The sequence below is a fragment of the Heterocephalus glaber genome, unplaced genomic scaffold (genome assembly GCF_053883595.1).
Source record: "Heterocephalus glaber isolate CG9 unplaced genomic scaffold, H.glaber_assembly_v1.0 deba00000621, whole genome shotgun sequence".
Classification (NCBI taxonomy): domain Eukaryota; kingdom Metazoa; phylum Chordata; class Mammalia; order Rodentia; family Bathyergidae; genus Heterocephalus; species Heterocephalus glaber.
The window spans coordinates 31,637,139-31,660,493 of record NW_028258153.1 but is presented as its reverse complement, the minus strand read 5'-3'; the positions used below and the strand labels follow the sequence as shown (position 1 = coordinate 31,660,493).

Sequence of the window (23,355 nt, the reverse complement as noted above, 5' to 3'; positions counted from 1 at the left end):
ATACCACCACCACCAGCAAGGAGGACGTAAGCTGTGCAGGCACCAGCAGCGCACATGCTTTCCCCCACCTTCCCCTTTGAAATGAGAAGGCATGTAAACAAGTCTCAAAACCAGACTTCCACATCACATAAAGCAGTTCCACAGGGAAATAAGATGGAACAATTTGATACTCAACCCCCTGGACTCCCTAAACTGGCAACAAAAGAGGATCTAGAAAAAATGAAATCAGAAATAATCTCTCAGATAACAGCAGAGATTGTCCCCATAGTGCAAGACATGATTAATAAATCAGGAGATGATACAGATAAAAAAAATAGAGGAGCTGAGGAACATGATGGAATCCCAACATAGGAAATAAATTGAATCCAAAAAACAGATGCAAACAGATTTCCAGGAAATTAAAAAATCCATTGAAAGTCAATGCAGCAGAATGAGCCAATATGAAGACAGAATTTCAGATATAGAAGATAAGATTGAAATTAGTGACCGGGAAAAGAAAGAATTCTTTAAAATTGTAAAGGACCATGAGAAATCAATCCAGCAGCTGCTAGATGATGCCAAGAAAAATCACATAAGACTGATTGGAGTCAAAGAAGAAACAGGAGAGAGTGCAGATGACATAAAAAAACTATTCACAGCCACCTCATCTTTGACAAAGGAGCCAAACACCCTTGCTAGAGGAAAGACAGTCTCTTTAATAAATGGTGCTGGAGAAATTGGGTTTCAACTTGCCAAAGACTAAAACTAGACCTATATCTCTCACCATGCACTAAACCGAAATCAAAATGGATTAAAGATCTAAATATAAAAACAGAAATGCTGAACCGGCTGGAACAGAGGTTAGGTAGAACTCTTGAAGGGGTAGGAAAAGACTTTATGAACAAAATCTCAGTTGCCCATGAACTAGCACAAAAAATCAACAAGTGGGATCTCTTTTTATTAAAAACCTTCTGCACAGCAAAAGAAACCACCAGCAGTGTGAAGAGATAACCCACAATATGGGAAAAAATTTTCACCTGCTGGTCCTCAGACAGAGGTCTACTATCTAGAATCTATAAGGAACTTAAAAAAATCAGACCTCCCAAATTTAAAGACCCAGTCCAAAAATGGGCATCTGAAATGAACAGACATTTCTCAGACAAAAAGTAGACATGGCAAATAAACATATGAAAAAATGTTCAACATCACTGGTCATTTGAGAGATGCAAATGAAAACAATGCTGAGATTCCACCTCACTCCAGAAAGAATGGCTGCTATCATGAAATCAACCAACAACAAATGCTGGCAGGGCTGTTGGGAAAGAGGAACCCTGCTCCACTGCTGGTTGGAGTGTAGACTGGTGCAAGCACTGTGGAAATCAGTATGGAGATACCTCAAAGAACTAGGACTGGAAGTCCCATTTGACCCCGCTATTGCCCTGCTGGGGATCTTCCCCAAAGAATTAAAAGAATCATACCACAGTGATATCTGTGTACCCACATTCATAGCAGCAGTTTGTAATAGTTAAAACTTGGAAGCAGCCCAATTGCCCATCAACTGGAGACTGGATAAAGAAAATGTGGTTCTTTTAATAAAATGGAGTACTACTCAGCCATAAAAAATGAGAAATTGGAGACATTTATAGCTAAATGGATGCACATTGAGGCTATTCTCTTAAGTGAAATAAATAGGACACACGTGTAAATACCAAATAGTTTCTCTAGTGTGAGAAACTGAAAGTATAAATGAGGACTAAAAGGTATAATAGATAATGTGAAATAGGAAGAAAAGGGGCAAAGGGGAAGGGGAAGTGGGAGGGGTAGGGGAAAGGAAAGAAGGGAATGGAATTAATATGAAAAAGTGGAAAATAAGAAATACTGTAAATAGGGAGGGATGGAGGGGTTGAAGTGAGGGCAGGGGAAGGGGGAAAAATAAGAACCAAGAGAGACTATGTAAAGGTGCAAATTTCCAATGATGAATGTCATTATATTGTATAACTAAAACGTACCAATAAAATTAATTTTTAAAAAAAGAAGAATGGTTCAGCACAAGGTCCTGAGTTTGCTCCCAAAAAGAAGAAGAAGAAGAAGGGGGCGGGGGGAGAAGAACAGGAAGAAAAAGAATGGTTGAGACTTGCCGAGCATGTGAAAGGTCCTGGATTCATCCCCAGCACTACCAAGAAAGAGAGGAGGGGAGGGAAAGAGAGAAGCAAAGGAAGGAAGGAAGGAAGGCAGGCAGGGAGGGAGGAAAGGAGGGAGAGAGGGAGGCAGAAAGGAAGGAATTCATACCACACTGAAGTCCAATGCCATCTGAATGAAACCACTCTCTAAAATGTGGGACTCTGCTTCCCCAAGTGAAAAATTTTGCATATCAGAAGCTTAAGAAGCCAGTTCCCACTCCTGGATCTGTCTTGGATCCTGTTCCATGTCTTGGTCTGCTTGAGCTGCTATCACAAGATCCCATAGACTGGGGAATGTAAATATTAGCTATTTAGTTCTTACCTTTCTGGAAGCTCAGTGTCTAAAATCTAGGTGCCAGCAGGATCAGGTTCTGGTGCAGGCCTCTCTTGGGGCAGGGAGGCACTTTCTTGCTGTGCTGGTTAGGAAGGGAAACACACAGAGAGCAAGTTCTCTGGTCTCTTCCTATCAGGTCAGTAATCCCATTATGGGGCCTCCATGCTCATTATCTCATCTAAATCTAATCACTTCCCAAAGGCTTTACCTACAAATACAAATCAAGATTTTGGCTGCCATGTATGAATTTGGGGGGACACAATTCAGAAGTGTTCATAGCACCATACAATTTAGACAGTTTCTTCCTGACTGTTAATGATCAGAGTTGTCATGACTCCAGTTAGCCAAACAAGCTGCTCTAGGGCCTAGCAGCTTAGTAACAGCCTTGCTAAGAACTCCAGCCCAGTCTGGAAGAATAGCTATATTTTATACTAGCAGTATTCATCAGGACTCACTGTTATGAGTGACAAACCCCAATTCAAATAAGCTTTTTAAAAAGAGCAATGTGTGTCTTGTGTGACTGGGAAATCCAAAGCATTGGGGTATGGGATATGGGGTATGATTAAGGGGTATGGGGTATGGGGTATGGGAAGACATAGGTATGCTGACTCCAGGGGTTTATATCATGCTGTCACTGTCCTCTCCCACTCCCTGCTTTTCATGGCCTCATACTTAGGCAGGTCCTCTCCATGTGGAAACAAGAGCCCCCTTTGGGTTCTGACTCTCTGGGTCCTTTTGGTCACCAGCTACCATGCAAACAGACATTTTCTGTGCTAAACTCCCAGAGAAGACAGTGATTGGCCTAGTATGTGTGATGGGTCAGCCCCCAAGCCAATCACTGAGGGAAGAAATGAATTGTTTGGGTTCCCCAGGCCTGAGCCCCACGCCACACAAATCACATGGGTTAAGTGGAACTATCTCAAATGGCGGAGAGAGACTCCTTTCTTTGCCACAAAAGTAACCTTGGTCCCTTCCAGCCCTTGGTCAATGGTCTCTTTGGTGAGCAGAGTATAAATTTGCATGCTAAATGAACAAGTGACATTTTTGATAGGTTCCGGGAACCTCATAGCTACACACCCATCACAGATTTATCACATTTCAACAAAGGAAATGGACACATTTTATTTATTTTCTTTAAAAAGACCACATAATGAGAGGAAATGTTTCAGCAATGGGTAATAGGTCCTACTTTGTCCTTTACCCTTGAGAATGCAAATCTTTCCCAACTATATTAAAGAGTGAATTATCTTCTGTTAGTGCATCCATATGTTCTCTCTTTAAATGTTCTCTGACATCGTAACAGGGCTTTATGTCTGATACACAGGCATTGTTATGCAGCGGTGCTTCCAATCTTCCCCTCAGCGGCATCCTGTCAGGAATGCATCCTGCAGCAGCAGCCACCTCTCCTCTTACCTTTAATCCACACATCTGAGACATGTGTTTGCCTTTAATACACACATTTGAGAGGTGTCAATTGTTCGGGCTGGACTTCTCTGCATTAGAAATAACACAGTCGGAAGGAAGGCCTGAGGTCTGTCCCCACTAAATAGAATCCAAAAGTGCTTAGGGAATAGGCATAGGATTTCCCTCTCTCTGCTTCTCTCCCCTGGATCACTGTGGTCCAGGTAAGGACAAGCAGAGAGCTCACTTATCTACCCTGGCTGAGCAGGAAGTCACGGGAGGCAAGCAGCCTCACTAGTTATTATAGACAGCGGTCCTGCCCTGCAGGGTGGCTTGGATCCATTGTCTTATCCCTCTTGCTTTTGTCCATGTAGCACAAGACAAACGAGGTGAGGTGGCTTCACAAACCCAGCCTGGGTGTATTACCGGACTGGTTGAGTCAAAGTAGCCCAGGAGGTACGTCCAGCTCCGTGCTTTCTCCCAAGTCTTCCACATCAGCGCACTCATGGAACTTTGCTTCCTGGATCTTTCTGTAAGACATTCACTCAGATCCAAGCACATTCTTTTCTGTCACCATGTATTCCATCTATGTGTACCTTTTTAGATCTGAGTATCATAGGTGGAGGGAGGAAACAGAGGCACTGTTGCCATGGAAGCCTAGTAAGCTACTGTGTAGGGCAGCCCAGGACTGTGGCTCATGTCACACATGTGGGCACCACAGTGTGACTCTCCATCCTCCCACAGGAACATACCTGCCCTTTCCCTTGGCTTCTAAAGACAGCAAACCCATCAGCCTTTTGCTACATGTGTATAACCTTTTCTCATTCATTCACTTACAAGACATCTCTTACTCCACCAATGCATTAAATTCTCTTCTTTATAATAGTGCCTAGTAAAAACTAGCCCAGAACTTCCCAAGGTAGGAGTCCAATTACTTTAGTGCCCCACCTTTCTTTTTATTTTTTTTCACTTTCATCTCTCTTTATTGAATGATCAAGAATGCTATTAAAATCACTAAAATGCTATACTGCAATTAAAATTAAAGTCTGAAACCCTATACATTTAATTAAGAATAAAAATATTTTGAAGGGAAAGGAAGAACCACAAGGTTTTACACACATCCTTTTGTATGGAAAGCCACATTATTATATCAACAGTGAATTTCTGACAGAGGCAAAACTGAGCACCATAGTATACAAATAGACCATGCTGGAGGACAACAGAAGTTCACTAAGGATGCACAATTTATTTGAAAAGTTCTTACACCTCATCGTCACCCTCCTCCTCCTCAAACTCTCCCTGTTTGATGGCCGTGGCATCCTGGTACTGCTGGTACTCGGACACCGGGTTGTTCATGTTGCTCTCGGCTTCGGTGGACTCCATCTCATCCATGCCCTCTCCCGTGTACCAGTGCAGGAAGGCCTTGCGCCAGGACATGGCCATGAACTGCTCCGAGATGTGTTTGAACAGCTCCTGGATGGTCGTGCTGTTGTCGATGAAGGTGGCCCACATCTTCAGGCCTCGGGGTGGGATGCCACACACAGCCATCTTCACATTATTGGGGATCCACTCCACGAAGTAGCTGCTGTTATTGTTCTGCACATTGAGCATCTGCTCGTCCACCTTCATGGACATCCGGCCCCAGAAGATGGCAGCCACCGTCAGGTAGCGGCCATGGAGCGGGTCGCAGGCGGCCATCAGGTTCTTGGAGTCGAACAGCTGCTGGGTGAGCTCGGGCATGGTCAGGGCACGGTACTGCTGGCTGCCCCGGTTGGTGAGGGGTGCAAAGCCCAGCATTAAGAAGCGCAGGCGCAGGAAGGGCACCATGTTCACAGCCAGCTTGCACAGGTCTGTGTTCAGCTAGCCTGGGAAGTGCAGGCAGGTGGTCACCCTGCTCATGGTGGCCGACACCAGGTGGTTGAGGTCCCCATAGGTGGGGATGGTCAGCTTCAGGGTGCGGAAGCAGATGTCGTACAGGGCCTCGTTGTCAATGCCGTAGGTCTCGTCCTTGTTCTCCACCAGCTGGTGCACGGAGAGGGTGACATTATAGGGCTCCACCACAGTGTCCGACACCTTGGGTGTGGGCATGACGTTGAATGTGTTCATGATGCGGTCTGGGTACTCCTCACGGGTCTTGCTGATGAGCAGGGTGCCCATGCCCGAGCCGGTGCCGCCCCACAGCGAGTGGGTCAGCTGGAAGCCCTGGAGACAGTCACAGCTCTCCGACTCCTTCCTCACCACGTCCAGGACCAAGTCCACCAGCTTAGCGCCCTCTGTGTAGTGGCCCTTTGCCCAGTTGTTCCCCTCACCGCTCTGGCCGAACACAAAGTTGTCTGGCCCAAAGATCCGGCCGAATGGTCCCGACCTGACTGAGTCCATTGTGCCCGGGTCCAGGTCCACCACGTTGGCCCGAGGTACGTATTTGTTACCAGCTGCCTCGTTGTAGTAAATGTTGATTCTCTCCAGCTGCAGGTCGCTGTCTCCATGGTAACTGCCAGTAGGGTCGATGCCATGCTCATCACTGATGACCTCTCAGAACTTGGCACCGATCTGATTGATTGCCGCACTGGCCCGCCTGGATGTGCACGATCTCCCTCATGGTGCCGGCTGGGAACGGTGAAGGCTCTGGCCCTGGGCTGATGCTCACAACAGAGACCTGAGGACTCGCAGGGCGGAGCCCCCCACCTTTCTGATGAAGGACGTCTGACCTCTCAACACATGGGCCATTACCATAAATTTTTTTTTTTTAACTGCTTAGGGGAGTGGGAGGAGGAGGGAGGGAAAGCAAGGGAAGGGGAAGGAGATTTTTTTAAAAAGAAGAAGAGCCCCACCCCCATCCAACACTCTCCAAGCTCGACCAGCCAGGTGAGACAAGCAGCTTGAAGCTGCGCAGCCCTCCCAGGCCCCACGCACGCCACAGTGAGGTCCGCTTAGCCTTGCGGGCTCCTCCAAAGTCCAGTCCCCTGCCGCCTCTGGCCTTCTGGCTTTTCTGCTACCTGATCCCACACTACAGAGGCACAGGAGATTATAAAGACCCTTGTTCTGAGCGCCACAAGGTAGAGTAGAAGTTAGTAACAGAAAGAGGGCTTCTTTGGCTCCTCGATGAAAACTGAAGCTCAGCGGAAAAGTAAAGAGAATCTCTACAATAAAGGCACATCAGACCACTGTACTTGATCTGATGCTGGCTTACTAAGACTCATTGACTCATATATGCACACGGATTCCTACGTGGCCTACTGGGACAGCAGAGACATACCCTGAAGGAGGCCCATAATTTCTATTGCTAGTTGCAAAAAAGAAAAAAAAGGGGTTTTTTCTCTTATTTTTAATTCTTAATTTTTACTTGTTTTTACTCTTCAAATTTTTACTTTTCTTTCTTTTATCTTCTTTTTTTCTCTCTCTCACTCATTCTCTAGCTGTCCCACATTGCTCCTCATCTCCGCATTTGTTCCTTTCTACACTGAATTCAGATTTCTCCCTTATTGTTCTTTTCTTCTCTTTTTCCTTCTCTTATCATTAGGTTTAAGGGAAAGTAAATTCAGTATTTAGCCTCCCTGTTGCTGTTAGGTGATTCTATTCACATCTTTGTTCTTTCATTCTGTCTTTTTCTCTTGCCTTTAACAACTTCTTAGAGTTTGTGTGATCTTTCTGTGTCTTCTGGCCTCACTGCTAATCTTACCTGTTCTTTCTGCCTATCCTTCCCTCCCCAACTCCTTTTAACTCCCCACCCCAAAGGGAAAGATGCTATATTGAAGAGTTGATTCATTATAAACTTAGGTTGGGTTGATCCTCGGTTTTAATTTAACTCACATAGTTAAATGTGATAGATTAATAACTACCAAAAATTGTCATTTTCTAAGCTGTGCTTGATGCTATGGTATTGCTGACTATGTCATTTGGGATAACATGTTGTGAATGATCTAATTAGTTTTCCTTCCTGCTATAAGGAAAATAAAATAGCCTCAAAGTCATTAGAGTCTCAAAACCCAAACACAAGCTATATCTGGAAGACACCTCTAAAAAGCAGTCATTCCACAAGGGTTTTAAACACAAGCAACAAAGATACCTACATTAAGCAATTTTGAAATATCAACCCAGGAATTAAACCAAGGTCAATACCAAAAGCAAAAATGAGAAGACACTTAAGCAAGGCACAAACACAGGCTTCCATGCCACAAAAAGGAAATTCTGGGGGAAATGAGGTGGAAAAGTCTGATAAGCAACCACTTGGACACCCTGAACTGATAGCACAGGAAGTAACAAAGCAGATGCATGAGGCTCTAGAAAAATTCAAAGCAGAAATAATCTCCCAGGTAAATACAGACATGGTGAGCAGAGTGAAAGACATGATTAGAGGCTCTAGAGCAGAAACAGATAAGAAAATAGATGAGATCAGAAACATGCTGGAAGCCATGAATGCCCAGCATAAGAGAGAAATGGAAAACATGATAGCCCAACATAAGAAAGAAATGGAATCCATAAAACAGAGTCAAACAGATATTCAGGAGGTTAAAAACTCCATTGAAAGCATGCAGAGCAGACTAAGAGAATCTGAAGACAGAATATCAGATATAGAAGACAGGATAGTGGTTAAGCACAATGAAAACAGAGATTTCTTAAACATAGTAAGGGACCATGAGAAATCAATCCAACAGCTGCTAGATGATGCAAAGAAGAATAACATAAGACTCATAGGACTCCACCAAAAAAACAGGAGAAAGAACAATTGACATAAAAAAACTGTTCAAAGAAGTAATAATAGAAAACTTCCCAGACAGAGGTAGAGAATTGGACATACAGATAAGTGAGGCATATAGAACTCCAACCAGCCATGACCAAAAGAAATCTACAACTAGACATATAATAATCAAGATCCCAGAAACCCAACAGAAAAACAAAATTCTACAGGCAGTTAGAGAAAAGAAACAAATCAGCTACAGAGGAAAGCCCATCAGAATCATGGCAGATTTCTCAACACAAACCCTCAAATCAAGGAGAGCTTGGAGTGAAGTATTTCAAGCCCTAAAAGAAAATAACTTCCAACCTAGACTGTTGTATCCGGCAAAATTATCTTTCAAAATCAATGGGGAAATTAGACACTTTCATGACAAAGAACACCTGAGAAATTTCATGAACACCAAACCAGCACTCCAAAAAATTTTAAGCAATATCCTAGAAAAAGACAATGAAGGTCACAACTCCATGAGGCCCAGCAGGGAGAAGGCACCACTCAAGGTAAGACACTAAAGCGAAAGGGGAGTAAATAAGAAATAAAAGAGCCAACAACACTAAAACATCATGATAAGGATGAGTCAATATCTCTCAATTATAACTATCAATGTTAATGGCCTCAATTCACCAATCAAAAGAAATAGACTGACAGAATGGATTAAAAAACAAAACCCAGCAATATGTTGTATACAAGAAACACACCTAACTCAAAAGGAATTCCATAGACTCAAAGTAAAAGGAAGGAAAACAGTTCTCCACACCACAGGAACCCAGAAAAAAGCAGGGGTAGCAATCTTATTTGCAGACAAAGTAGATTTCAAACCAAAACTAATTAAGAGAGACAAAGACGGTCACTACATACTTGTGAAGGGAACAATCCAAGAGGAAGAGATGACAATCCTAAATATATATGCACCCAATACAAATGCCCCCAACTATACAAAACAAATGTTAATGGACATGAAAAACCAAATAAGCACTAACACAATTGTATTGGGGGACCTTAACACCCCTCTATCACAAATAGACAGATCATCTAGAAAAAAAATTAACAATGAAATTCTAGAACTGAACCAAACTATTGAACAAATGGACTTAATAGATGTTTACAGAATGTTCCACCCCACAAAATCAGAATACACATTCTTTTCAGCTGCACATGGGTCATTCTCCAAAATAGATCACATGCTAGCTCATAGGACATATCTAAGTAAATGTAAAAGAATTGAAGTTATCCCCTGTATATTATCAGACCATAGTGCAATACAATTGGAGATCAATAACATAAGAAACTGCAAAACTCCCACAAACACATGGAAATTGAATAACACTCTCCTGAACAACGAATGGGTGACAGAGGAAATTAAAGAAGAAATTAGGGAGTTTCTGCAAGTAAATGATAATGCCAGTACAACATACAGAAATCTGTGGGACACAATGAAAGCAGTTCTATGCAGAAAATTCATAGCAGTGAATGCCCATATTAGGACAACAGAGAGAACTCAGTTAAATAACCTAATGCAGAACCTCAAGCCCCTAGAAAATGAAGAGTGTAACAAACCCAAAGCTCGTACAAGAAAGGAAATTATAAAGATCTGAGCAGAAATCAATGCAATGGAGACTAGGAGAATGATACAAAAAATGAATGAATCAAAGAGTTGGTTTTTTGAAAGAATAAATAAAATCAATAAACCTTTAGCTAACCTTATCAAGAAAAGGAAAGAAAAGGCTCAAATCCATGCAATTAAGAATGAAAAAGGTGAAGCCACAACAAATCTAGCAGAAATCCAGAGAATCATCAATACCTACTTTGATAAACTGTACTCTAATAAAATGGAAAACACAGAAGAAATGGACAGATTCCCAGATACATATGAATTGCCAAAGTTAAATGAAGAAGATATAGAAATTCTAAACACCCCAATAACAATGAGTGAAATTGAAAATGTAATAAAAAACTTACCAACAAAGAAAAGCCCAGGTCCTGATGGCTTCACTGCTGAATTCTACAAGACATTTAAAGAGGAACTATTGTCATTACTCTTTAAAATCATCAAGCAAGTTGAAAGGGAAGCAAGGCTTTCAAATTCATTCCTGGAAGCAGCTCTCACTTTGATTCCAAAACCAGGGAAAGACCCAACCCAAAAAGAGAACTACAGGCCAATCTCCCTAATGAACAAAGATGCAAAAATCCTCAACAAGATACTGGCAAACAGAATACAGAGGGTCATCAAGAAGATCATACACCCTGACCAAGTAGGATTGATCCCAGGGATGCAAGGATGGTTCAACATTCATAAATCAATAAATGTAATACCCTCTATTAACAGAATCAAGGACAAAATCTATATGATCATCTCAATAGATGCAGAAAAGGCATTCAAAAAAATTTAACACCCATTCAGGATAAAAAAAAACCCTACAGAAATTTGGAATAGAAGGTCTTTATCTCAACCCAATTAAGGCTATCTATGAAAAACCAACAGCCAACATCATACTAAATGGTCAAAATCTGAAAACTTTCACGCTAAAATCAGGAACAAGACAAGGATGCCCACTATCACCACTCCTGTTCAATATAGTTCTGGAAACATTAGCCATAGCAATTAAAAAAGAGAAATAAATAAAAGGAATAAAGATAGGAAAGGAAGAAGTGAAACTGTCATTATTTGCTGATGATATGATACTTTACGTAGAAGATCCAAAAACTCAGTCAAAAGTCTTCTAGACCTAATTGACAGATTCAGTGGAGTACCTGGATACAAGGTCAACACTCAAAAGACAATAGCCTTCTTATATGCAAATAGCAGACCCATTGAGAGAGAAATTCGGGAAATAATTCCTTTTACAATAGCATCTAAAAAAATGAAATATCTAGGAATCAACCTAACAAAGGAAGCAAAAGACCTCTACACTGAAAACTACAACTGTCTGAAAAAGGAGATCGAAGAGGATATAAGAAAATGGAAAGATAGCCCTTGTTCCTGGGTAGGAAGAACCAATATAGTGAAAATGGCCATACTTCCAACACTGCTATATAGATTTAATGCAATGCCAATTGAAATTCCAACAATATACTTCACAGAACTAGAGAAAACAATCCAAAAATTCATTTGGAAGCAGAAGAAACCTAGAATAGCAAAAGCAATTCTAGGCAACAGAGATATGGCTGGGGGTATCACAATCCCCAACTTGAAACTATACTACAAAGCTACTGTGATAAAAACAGCATGGTACTGGCAAAGAAACAGACCAAAGATCAGTGGAATAGATTAGAAGATACAGAAACAACTCCAGACATACTCATCCACTTCATCTTTGATAAAGGTGCCAACCACCCTCATTGGAGGGAAGATAGCCTATATAATAAATGGTGTTGGAAAAACTGGATTTCAACCTGCCAAAGATTAAAACTAGACCCATACCTATCACCACACACTAAACTAAGATCAAAGTGGATTAAAGATCTAAATATTAAGACAGAAACACTAAACTTGCTGGAAGATAAGTTAGGTAGAACTCTTGATGACATTGGCATAGGAAAAGACTTTATGAACAAAACCTCACTGGCATGGGAACTTGCACAAAGAATCAACAACTGGGATCTCATCATAATAAAAAGCTTCTGCACTGCAAGAGAAACTACCAACAGAACTAAGAGACAAGCTACAATGTGGGAAGAAACTTTTAGCACCTGTACCTCAGACAAAGGTCTACTATCAAGAATATATAAAGAATTGAAAAAACATCAGACCCCCCAAATTCAAAGACCCAATTCAAAAATGGGCATCCAAAATGAACAGACATTTCTCAAACAAAGAAGTAAAAATGGCAAATAAATATATGAAGAAATGTTGAACATCACTGGTCATTTGAAAGATGCAGATGAAAACAACACAGAGAGTCCACCTCACCCCAGAAAGAATCAAGAAATCAATGAATAACAAATTCTGGAGGGGGTATGGAGAGAAAGGAACCCTTCTTCATTGTTGGTGGGAGTGCAGACTGGTGCAACCACTGTGGAAATCAGTATGGAGATACCTCAAAGAACTAGGACTACAGGTCCCATTTGACCCAGCTATTCCCCTACTGGGAATCTTCCCCAAAGAATTAAAAGAATCATACCACAGCAATATATGTGCACCTATGTTTATAGTGGCACAGTTTGTAATAGCTAAAGCTTGGAAACAGCCCAAGTGCCCATTAACTGGAGACTGGATAAAGAAGATGTGGTGAACAACGGGAAAGTCACTGGCTGTGCCAGTCTGCGCAGACAGCAGGTCTGTGGATGCCCTACCGAGGTCATGAGTCACGTGGAACATGCAGAATGAGCCCATGCTCTGGCTGCAATCCACTGGACACCCCCTCCCCCGCTCCTCTGTACAGCCACCTGTTTCCACACTACAAAGATGCAGAGGACACCGGACCACCAGACCACAGTACTGGGTCCCACCACTCCTGGACCAGAGGTAGGGGCTTCTGAGCTGCCATCCCACTGCTCCTGTTGCAGAGGAAGGGGCTTCCTGGCCACCAGCCCTCCTGTTGCTCCTGGCCCAGAGGTAGGGGCTTCTAATCCACCATCTTACTGCTCCTGGTCCAGAGGAAGGGGCTTCCTGGCCACTATCCCTCCCGCTGCCCCCAGCTGAGAGAAAAGGGCTTTTGGGCTGCCTTCTCCCCCACCACTCCAGTCCCCTGTCCCACTTCTCCCAGCTCAGAGGAGGTGATCCTCGCAGGTGCCAACAGAAACCCCCCCCCCAGTTGAAATGATAAAGCATGTAAATAAGTCTCAAAACAAGACTTCCAGATCACCTACAGCAACCACAAAGGGAAATGAGATGGAACACTCTGATACTCAACCACTTGGACCCACTGAACTGGCAACAAAAGGGGATCTGGAAAAAAGGAAATCAGAAATAATTTCTCAGATAACAGGAGAGATTGTGCTCCTAGAGCAAGATATGATTAATAAATCTAGAGAGGAGCTGAGGAACATGACAGAATCCCAACATAGGAAACAAATGGAATCCATAAAACAGATGCAAATAGATTTCCAGGATATGAAAAACTCCATTGAAAGTCTACACAGCAGAAGGAGCCAATGTGAGAACAGAATTTCAGATATAGAACATAAGATTGCAATTAGTGACCAGGAAAAGAAAAATTGCTTCAAAATTATAAGGGAACATGAGAAATCAATCCAGCAGCTGCTAGATAATGCAAAGAAGAATTTAACATAAGACTGATTGGAGTCAATGAAGAAACAGGAGAGAGTGCACATGACATTAAAAACCTCTTCACAGAAGTAATGGCAGAAAACTTCCCAAGCAGGGGAAAAGACCTTGACATACAGATAAGTGAGGCATATAGGACTCCAAAAAGCCTTGATCAAAAAAAATGTACACATAGGCATATAATTGTTAAGATTCCAGAAGCTTAACAGAAGAACAAATTTCTACAAGCAGTTAGAGAAAAGAAACAAATCACAAAGGAAAGCCCATCAGAATCACAGCAGACTTCTCAACACAAACCATCAAGGCAAGAAGAGCTTGGAGTGACATATTTCAAGACCTAAAAGAAAACAGCCTCCAACCCAGATTGATGTACCCTGCAAAACTATCTTTCAAAATTGATGGAGAAATAAAATACCTTCATGACAAAGAGCACCTTTGGAACTTCATGAATACCAAACTAGCACTCCAAAGAACTTCACACAATATCCTAGGAACAGACATTGAAGATCACAACCCCAGGAAGCACAGCAGAATGAACCCATCTGGCATGACAAGAAATTAAATGTAAAGGGGTGAATCCAACAAAAAGAAAAAGTCATGGCAATGACAAGTCAATACATTTCAGTTATAACCATCAACGTTAATGGTCTCAATTCACCAATCAAAAGAAACAGACTGGGAGAATGGGTCAAGAAGTAAAATCCAACAATATGCTGCACAGAAGAAACACACTTAATTCAAAAGGAAACTCATAGACTGACAGTTAAGGGGTAGAAAACGATACTCCATGCGACGGGAACCTGAAAAAAAGCAGGAGTAGCTATCCTTTGTGCAGATCAAGTAGATTTCAAACCAAAACTGATTAAGACAGATAAAGAAGGACACTACATCCTTGTAAAGGGAACAATCCAAGAGGAAGAGATGACAATCATAAATATCTATGCACCAAACACTAGTGCACCCAACTATATGAAACAAATACTAACGGACATGAAAAGTCATATATGCACTAATACAAGTGTAGTGGGGGACCTAAACACCCCACTGTCACAAATAGATAGATCAACTAGACAAAAAATAAGTAATGAAATACTAGAACTCAATCAGACTCTTGAACAAATGAACTTAACAGATGTTTAGAGAGTCTTCCACCCCACAAAATCAGAATACATATTCTTCTCAGCTGCACATGGGTCATTGTCAAAAATAGACCACATACTCACACATAGAACATGGTTAAGGAAGTGCAAAGGAATTGAAGTTATCCCCTGTATATTATCAGACCATAGTGTGATGAAATTGGAGATCAATAGCAAAAGAAACTCAAAAAATTTCATAAACATGTGAAAATTGAACAACACACTTCTGAATAACCAATGGGTCACAGAGGAAATTAAAGAAGAAATCAGACAGTTTCTTCAATTAAATGACAATGACAATACAACATATTGGAATCTATGGGACACAACGAAAGCAGTCTTATGAGGGAAATTCATAGCAGTGAATACGCATATTAGGAAAACAGAACAAGCCCAATTAAACAACCGATGCTGAACCTCAAGCTTCTAGAAAAAGAAGAGCAGGACAACCCCAGAGCTCATACAAGAGAGGAAATTATAAAGATCAAAGGAGAAATCAATGCAATGGAGACTAAGAGAATGATACAAAAACATCAATGAAGCCAAGAGTTGGTTCTTCGAAAGAATCAACAAAATTGACAAACCCTAAGCCAAACTTATCAGAAAAAGGAAAGAAAAGGACAAAATCCATGCAATTAAGAATGAAAGGGTTGAAATTACAACAGACCCAGCAGAAATCCAGAGGATCATCAATACCTACTTCCAGAACCTATACATCAATAAGATGGACAACACAGAAGAAATGGACAGATTCCTAGATACACATGAATTACCAAAGTTGAACGAAGAAGACCTAAAAATTCTGAACAACCCAATATCAACCAATGAAATTGAAAATGTAATTAAAAACTTATCAACTAAGAAAAGCCCAGGCCCTGATGGCCTCACTGCTGAATTCTACAAGACATTTAGAGAGGAACTGCTGCCACTACTGTTTAAACTCTTCAATGAAATTGAAAGGGAAGCAATACTCCCAAATTCATTCCTGGATGCAAGCATCACCTTGATCCCCAAAGCAGAGAAAGACCCAACCGAAAAGGAGAACTGTAGGCCAATCTCACTAATGAACATAGATGCAAAAATCCTTAATAAAATATTGGCAAATAGAATGCAGAAGATCATCAAGAAGATCATACACCCTGATCAAGTGGGATTCATCCCAGGGATGCAGGGATGGTTCCACACATGCAAATCAATCAATGTAATACACTATATCAATAGAGCCAAGGACAAAAACCATATGATTATCTCCATAGACACAGAAAAAGAATTTGACAATATCCAACATGCATCTATGGTAAAAACCCTACCAAAACTTGGAATAGATGGTGTCTACCTCAAACTGATAAAAGCCATCTATGAAAAACCAACAGCCAATATCATACTAAATGGTCAAAAACTGAAATCCTTCACACTAAAATCAGGACCAGGACAAGGATGTCCACTATCACCACTCTTGTTCAATATAGTTCTGGAAACATTAGCCATGGCAATTAGACAAGAGAAAGAAATAAAAGGAATAAAGATAGGAAATGAAGAAGTCAAATTGTCATTATTTGCAGATGACATGATACTCTATATAGAAGACCCCAAGAACTCCACCAAAAGTCTTCTAGACTTAATAACCAAATTCAGTCAAGTAGCTGGTTACAAGGTCAACACACAAAAATCAATAGCTTTCCTCTACACCAATGACAGACTCACTGAAAGAGAAATAGGGCAAATAATTCTTTTTACAATAGCATCCAAAAAACTGAAATACCTAGGAATCAACCTAAAGAAAGAAATCAAAGACCTCTTTTCTGAAAACTATGGTACTGTGAAAAGAGAGATTGAAGATGATATCAGGAAACGGACAGATATCCCCTGCTCCTGGGTAGGAAGGATTAATATAGTGAAAACGGCCATACTTCCAAAACTGCTATATAGATTTAATACAATTCCAATTGAGATCCCAGCAGCATACTTCATGGACCTTGAGAAAACAATCCAAAAACTCATTTGGAACAAGAAGAGACCCAGAATAGCAAAAGCAATTCTAGGTAACATAGATATGGCAGGGGGTATCACAATCCCCAACCTGCAGCTATACTACAAAGCTACTGTGATAAAGACAGCATGGTACTGACAAAGAAACAGACCTGAGGACCAGTGGAACAGATTAGAAGATGCAGAAACAACGCCAGACACACTCAGCCATCTCATCTTCGATAAAGGAGCCAAACACCCTCACTGCAGGAAAGATAGCCTCTTTGATAAATGGTGCTGGAAAAATTGGGTTCCAACTTGCCAAAGATTAAAACTAGACCTGTATCTCTCACCATGCACTAAACTAAAATTGAAATGAATTAAAGATCTAAATATTAAAATAGAAACTCTGAACCAGTTGGAACAGAGGTTAGGTAGAACTCTTGAAGACATCAGTGTAGGAAAAGATTTTATGAACACAACCTCAGTTGCCCGTGAACTAGCACAATCAACAAGTAGGATCTCTTCTTATTAAAAAGCTTCTGCACAGCAAGAGAAACCACCAGCAGTGTGAAGAGACAACCCACAATGTGGGAAAAAAACCTTCACCTGCTCTTCCTCAGACAAAGGTCTACTATCTAGAATCTATAAAGAACTTAAAAATATCAGCCCTCCCAAATTTAAAGACCCAATCTGAAAATGGGCATCTGAAATGAACAGACATTTCTCAAACAAAGAAGTAGAAATAGCAAATAAATACATGAAAAAATGTTCAACATAACTGGTCACTCAAGAGATGCAAATGAAAACAATGCTGAGATTCCACCTCATTCCAGACAGAATGGCTGCTATCATGAAATCAACCAATAGCAAATGCTGACAGGGCTGTGGGGAAAGAGGAACCCTGCTCCACTGCTGGTGGGAGTGTGGACTGGTGCAACCACTGTGGAAATCAGTATGGAGATACCTCAAAGAACTCGGACTAGAAATCCCATTTGACCCCACTATTCCCCTGCTGGGGATCTTCCCCAAAGAATTAAAAGAATCTACCATTATGATATATGTGCACCCATGTTCATAGCAGCATAGTTTTTGATAGCTAAAACTTGGAAACAGCCCAAATGCCCATCAACTGGAGACTGGATAAAGAAAATGTGTTTTTTAAAATAAAATGGAGTACTACTCAGCCATAAAAAATGAGAAATTAGAGACATTTATAGCTAAGTGGTTGCACATTGAGGCGATACTCTTAAGTGAAATAAATAGGGCACACATGTATAAATACCGAATAGTTTCTCTAGTGTGAGAAACTGAAAGTGTAAATAAGGACTAAAATGTATAATAGGTAATGTGAAATAGGAAGAAAAGGGGCAAAGGGGAAGGAAGTGGGAGGGTTAGGGGAAAGGATAGAAGGGAATGGGATTAATATGAGAAAATGGAAAAATAGGAACAAAATCTTTGTAAATATGGAGGGCTGGAGGGGTTGAAGGGAGGGCTGGGCAAGGGTGAAAAATAAGAACCAAGAGAGATTATGTAAGGGTGCAAATTTCAGATGATGAATGTCATTATATTATATACCTAAAATGTACCAATGATTAGAATGAATAATCAATGATGCAAAATAGTTAGAAAAGGTCCAAAGGGGTAGGGGTAGTGGAAGGGGTAGGGGAAAGGAAAGAAAGGAAAGGAAAAATGGTGAGAAATGGAAAAAATGGAAATAAAGTCTTTGTAAATAGGGAAGGGTGGAGGGTGTGAAGGGAGGGCTAGGAATGGGGAAAAAATAAGAACCAAGATGCATTATGTAAAGGTACAATTCCCAATGAGAAATGTAATTGTGTTGTATACCTACAATGTACCAATAAAAGAATTTAACAAAAAAAAAAAGATGTGGTTTTTTTATAAAATGGAATACTACTCAGCCATAAAGAATGAGAAACTAGAGACATTTATAGCTAAATGGATGCATATTGAGCCCATACTCTTAAGTGAAATAAATAGGAAACACATGTGTAAATACCGAATAGTTTCTCTGGTGTGAGAAATTGAAAGTGTAAATAAGGATGAAAATGATTAAAATGAATAACTGATAATTTGAAACAGGAGAAGGTCCAAGGGTTTGGGGATGGCGGGAGGGGAAGGGGAAAGGGAAGAAGGGAAAGGAAAATTTATGAGAAAGAAAAAAAATGGAATCAAAGTCTGTGTAAATAGGGAAGGGTGGAGGGGGTGAAGGGTGCACAGGTAATGGGAGAAAAAAACAACATACAAAACAACAAATAAACAACAAAATAAAATCAACCATAAAGATAGCCTTCTCTCTCTTTATGGGTCAAAGGACCAAGAAAAGACAAGCCCAGCAGAAACCCAGGAACCCTCATGGCAACAGCTGGCTGATCTGTGTCCAGCAGCAGCTTCAAAGCCCCAGTGACTGCTCTACAAGGCAGGGCATGGTCAGTTGGAAAATCTACCTACAGAGCCAGCAACAGTGGAGCCCAGCATCTCCCAACCCTCAAGCCAGGGGCATAAGGGGATCCAGGCCCAGAGAGGTTCCACCATGATCCCAGAAAGTGAGTGGCCCAGCAACACCAGTAAGCCCATGGAAGAGGCTTATTCCCCTGCAGGTGACAAGAATAGGGATTGTGTGGGAGTTGCAGCAGCACCAAAAGATAAGGCAAACCAGAATAACTTTGCAAGGCCTCGGAAAACAAAACTGCAACTAGAAACATGCCCACAGAAGTAGGAAGAACTGACACGCTCTGCTTAAACAGGACAGCTGTGTGCTCACCTGTGGGAGGGTTTGACCAGGGCCAAGAGTCTCCCTACATGAGAACTACAATGTCTCCATACAATCAAAATCATTCAGCATGCCAGGGGTGAGGAAGGACAACTGAAAATTATCTTGAAACAAATTTTAAAAATAGAAAATCTCACCAAAGAAATAGAAGCTATAAAAAGAATCAAATGGGCATTATACATCTGAAAAGCACAATGGTTAATTTTTTAAAACTTATCAGATGGACTCACTAGTGGAATAGAAGTGACAAGATAAAATCAATGAATATGAAAATAGATCAATATAATTTACTCAACCTGAAAAGCAGAGATAAAATACACTGAAACAAATGAGCAGAGCTTCAGGGATCTGTTAGTAAAACACACACACACATACACATACACACACACACACACACTAATATTTTGAACTCTCAGAAGAGGAAAGAATGTGAAAATTTTTCACAGAAATAATAGCTGACAACTTCCCAAATTTGACAAAAGACATAGCTAAATTCAAGAAGTAGAGAAAACCCTAAATTAGATAGATAAAAATTCAAACCAAAACACCATAAACTTTTGAAAATCAAAGACAAAGAAAAAAACCTCACCCACTGCCAGAAAGGAAAAAAGAAAACCCAACACCTATAGAGGAACAAAAATTCCAGTGACAGCAGATTTCTTATTAGATCTAGGCAAGCCAGAAGGAGATGAGTAATTTTTTAAAAATTTTTAAAGAAAAGAACTGTCAATTGTGAATCCAATATTTGATAAAATTATCCTCTGGAAATAAAGAAAAAATAAGGACATTCTTAGATAAAGGAAAATTAACATAATTTGTTGTTAGCAAACTTATCTTTTTGAAATAGATAAGAAGTCTATCCACACTGAAAGAAAATGGTAGCCAAAGTAGCCTGGGACTTTCAGAAATGAAAAAAGAGCAGCAGAAGTGCTAAGAGTGGAGGCAAACAAGGTAGACTATGCTTAACCTCATGGGTTTTTTATAATCATGTTTTGTGATTGAAGCAAGGCTTATAACACCTTCTGATGTGCTCAGGGTAGGCATGGGGAAATATTTAAGACAACTAAGAAAGTGAGGATGGCAAAGGGACCTCAATAGAAGTAAGGTTTCCTCACTTGAATTAGGACAATGTCAGTAGCAGTGGGCTGGGTGCATTATCTACAGCAACCAGTAGGTAAACTGTACTGAGTGATATATTACATAAATAAATCTTTATGGAACTAAAAGTTTTAAATGATCCACAGAAATACATAAAAGAAAAAGAAACTGAAGGAATAAACAAAAAGCAAAAAATTAAAATGATACACATAAACCCTATCAGTAATTACTTCAAGTGTAAATAACCTAAATAACCAATTAAAATACAGAGATTGTCAGAGTGGATTAAAAACCACTAAAATTAGATCCTATCAACAAGAAACTTGCTTTGAATTAATGATATAGCTTGAAAGTAAAAGGCTAGAAAAAAATGTACACATCGCTATGTTGGAATGTGCTCTCCAAATTCCATGTACTTGAAAATCGCTGCATGCTTATTTTTTTGGTTCTTGGAGATGGGACCTTTGGGAAGTAATGAGGATTAGATGAGGTCATGAGCATGGGGCTCCCATGATGGCATTAGTGGCTTTATAAGAAGAGAAAGAGAGAATAGAGCTAGCATGCTTTCTGTGTCTCACCATGCAATGGCCTTTGCCATGTTATGGCACACCAAGATGGCCTTCACCAGATATGGAGGAGATGCCAGTACCATGTTCTTTGACTTCCAGCCTCCAGAACCATGAGATCAATAAACCTTTTTCTTTTGCTGTTGTTGTTGTTGTTGTTGTTGTTTTTAGCTTATTTTACATAAAGAATCTCTACAGATAATCTTCCCATATTAACAATTGTGTACATATTAAACACATTATTAGTAAACCTTAGCTGCCATTATGATTTACATCTAGATGGCCCACCAAAGCCTCATGTGCTGGGAGATGAGGCTTTTAGGAGTAATTGGATCATGGATGTATAATACTGAATCATGGGTGTGGAATTTTGGTTTAGTCCACTGATTGGTTTAGCATTTTTCTGGATGCAGTTGATGGATTTACCAAAGAGAGAAGACCCCTCCTGGGTATGAGTGGCACCAACCACTAGGTGTGTATCCTGGATAAAATAAAAAGGGAAAGGAGAAGGAAGGCTCACTGTCTCCTGCGTGCCATACCATGAACTGTTTCTCCTCTTCCATGCCTCTCTACCATGCTGCTCTAACCTGGAACCAGTCGACTATGGATTGAAACCTCTACAAACCGTGAACTAAAAATAAAGCTTTTCTCCTTTAACTTGTGGGTGTTGACTATTTTGTCCCAACAAGGATGTAACTAAGACGGAGTTGTGGGATCTGGGAGGTTTCCACCCAGATTTCAGAAGAAGGCTTGGGAGGCCAGGGAGTATGCCCCTGAGAGGGCAGTGTGTAGACTGTGAGTGTGAAGCTGAAAGGGCAATGTAGACCACAGACGGCTGAAGAAGCCAGGAACATGGATCATTTGAGGAAAGCTGCAAAGAGTGAGCAAAGCCAACCCAAAAGAGAAGCCACGAGAACTACTACGGTTGGCAGTGCCATCAGGGCAGGGCCACCCAAGCCCTTTGGGGTTCCCATCTTGCCACAGTTTGCCCCAGATACTGGACAGGGAACTATGAAATTTAATGCTTGCTCTGCTGCACTTCGGTCTTGTTTTGGTTCCATTCTTTTCTATCCTCCTATGGATTCCCTTTCAGAATGGGAATATTTATCCTGCACCATTGTATGTTAAAAGTATTTAATTCTCTTACTATTTTTACAGAGGCTAACAGCTAAGAGTTTGCCTAAAGTCTCAGAAAAGAATTTGGAGTTGGACTTTATAGCAATGCTGAAACTGTTGGAACTTTGGCAACTCTCAGAGATGGACTATATTGCATTTGCATAAAGGGATGTGCGTGCGTCTTTGGGGGCCAGGGCTGGAATGCTATGGCTTGTATGTAGATGTCTCCCCAAAGCCTCAAGTACTTATAAGTGGAACTTTGGGGAGTGACTGGATCATAGGTTTGTGATACTGCATCAGTCCACTGATTGGTTTAGTGTGGTTCTGGGTGTGGTGGATGGACTTATGGGGGGGGTTACCAGGGATTGGACTCAGGACCTCATGCTTGCCAGGCAGGCGCTGTGCCACCGAGCCACATCCCTGGCCCAAGATCAAGGTAACAATAAAGTGACTTGGGTTTTTTGTTTTTGTTTTGTTTTGTCTTTTTGCGTTACCAGGGATCCAACTCAGGACCTTGCACTTGCGAGGCAGGAGAGGCGCCACTGAGCTAAATCCCCAGACCTAAAATTAACATTCTTAACAAGAGTTCATTATTTTTTTTCCAGTACCAGGGATCAAACTCAGGACCTTGCACTTGCCAGGCCGGTGCCACTACCACTGAGTTAAATCACCAGCCCTGATGGAATTATTGAGGAGGGAAGACCCACCCTGGGCGTGGGTGGCACCAACCAATAGATGTGTATCCTGGATGGAATAAAAAAGGAAAGAAAGAAGGCTCGCTAGCTCCTGCCCGCCATGCCATGAACTATTTCTCTTCTGCC

General features: G+C 41.0%; 1 pseudogene; it reads right to left on the bottom strand.

Moving 5' to 3' along the window:
* Nucleotides 1–3,510: 3,510 nt before the first annotated feature.
* Nucleotides 3,511–11,092, bottom strand: LOC147829422 (tubulin beta-2A chain pseudogene; annotated as a pseudogene).
* Nucleotides 11,093–23,355: the final 12,263 nt, after the last annotated feature.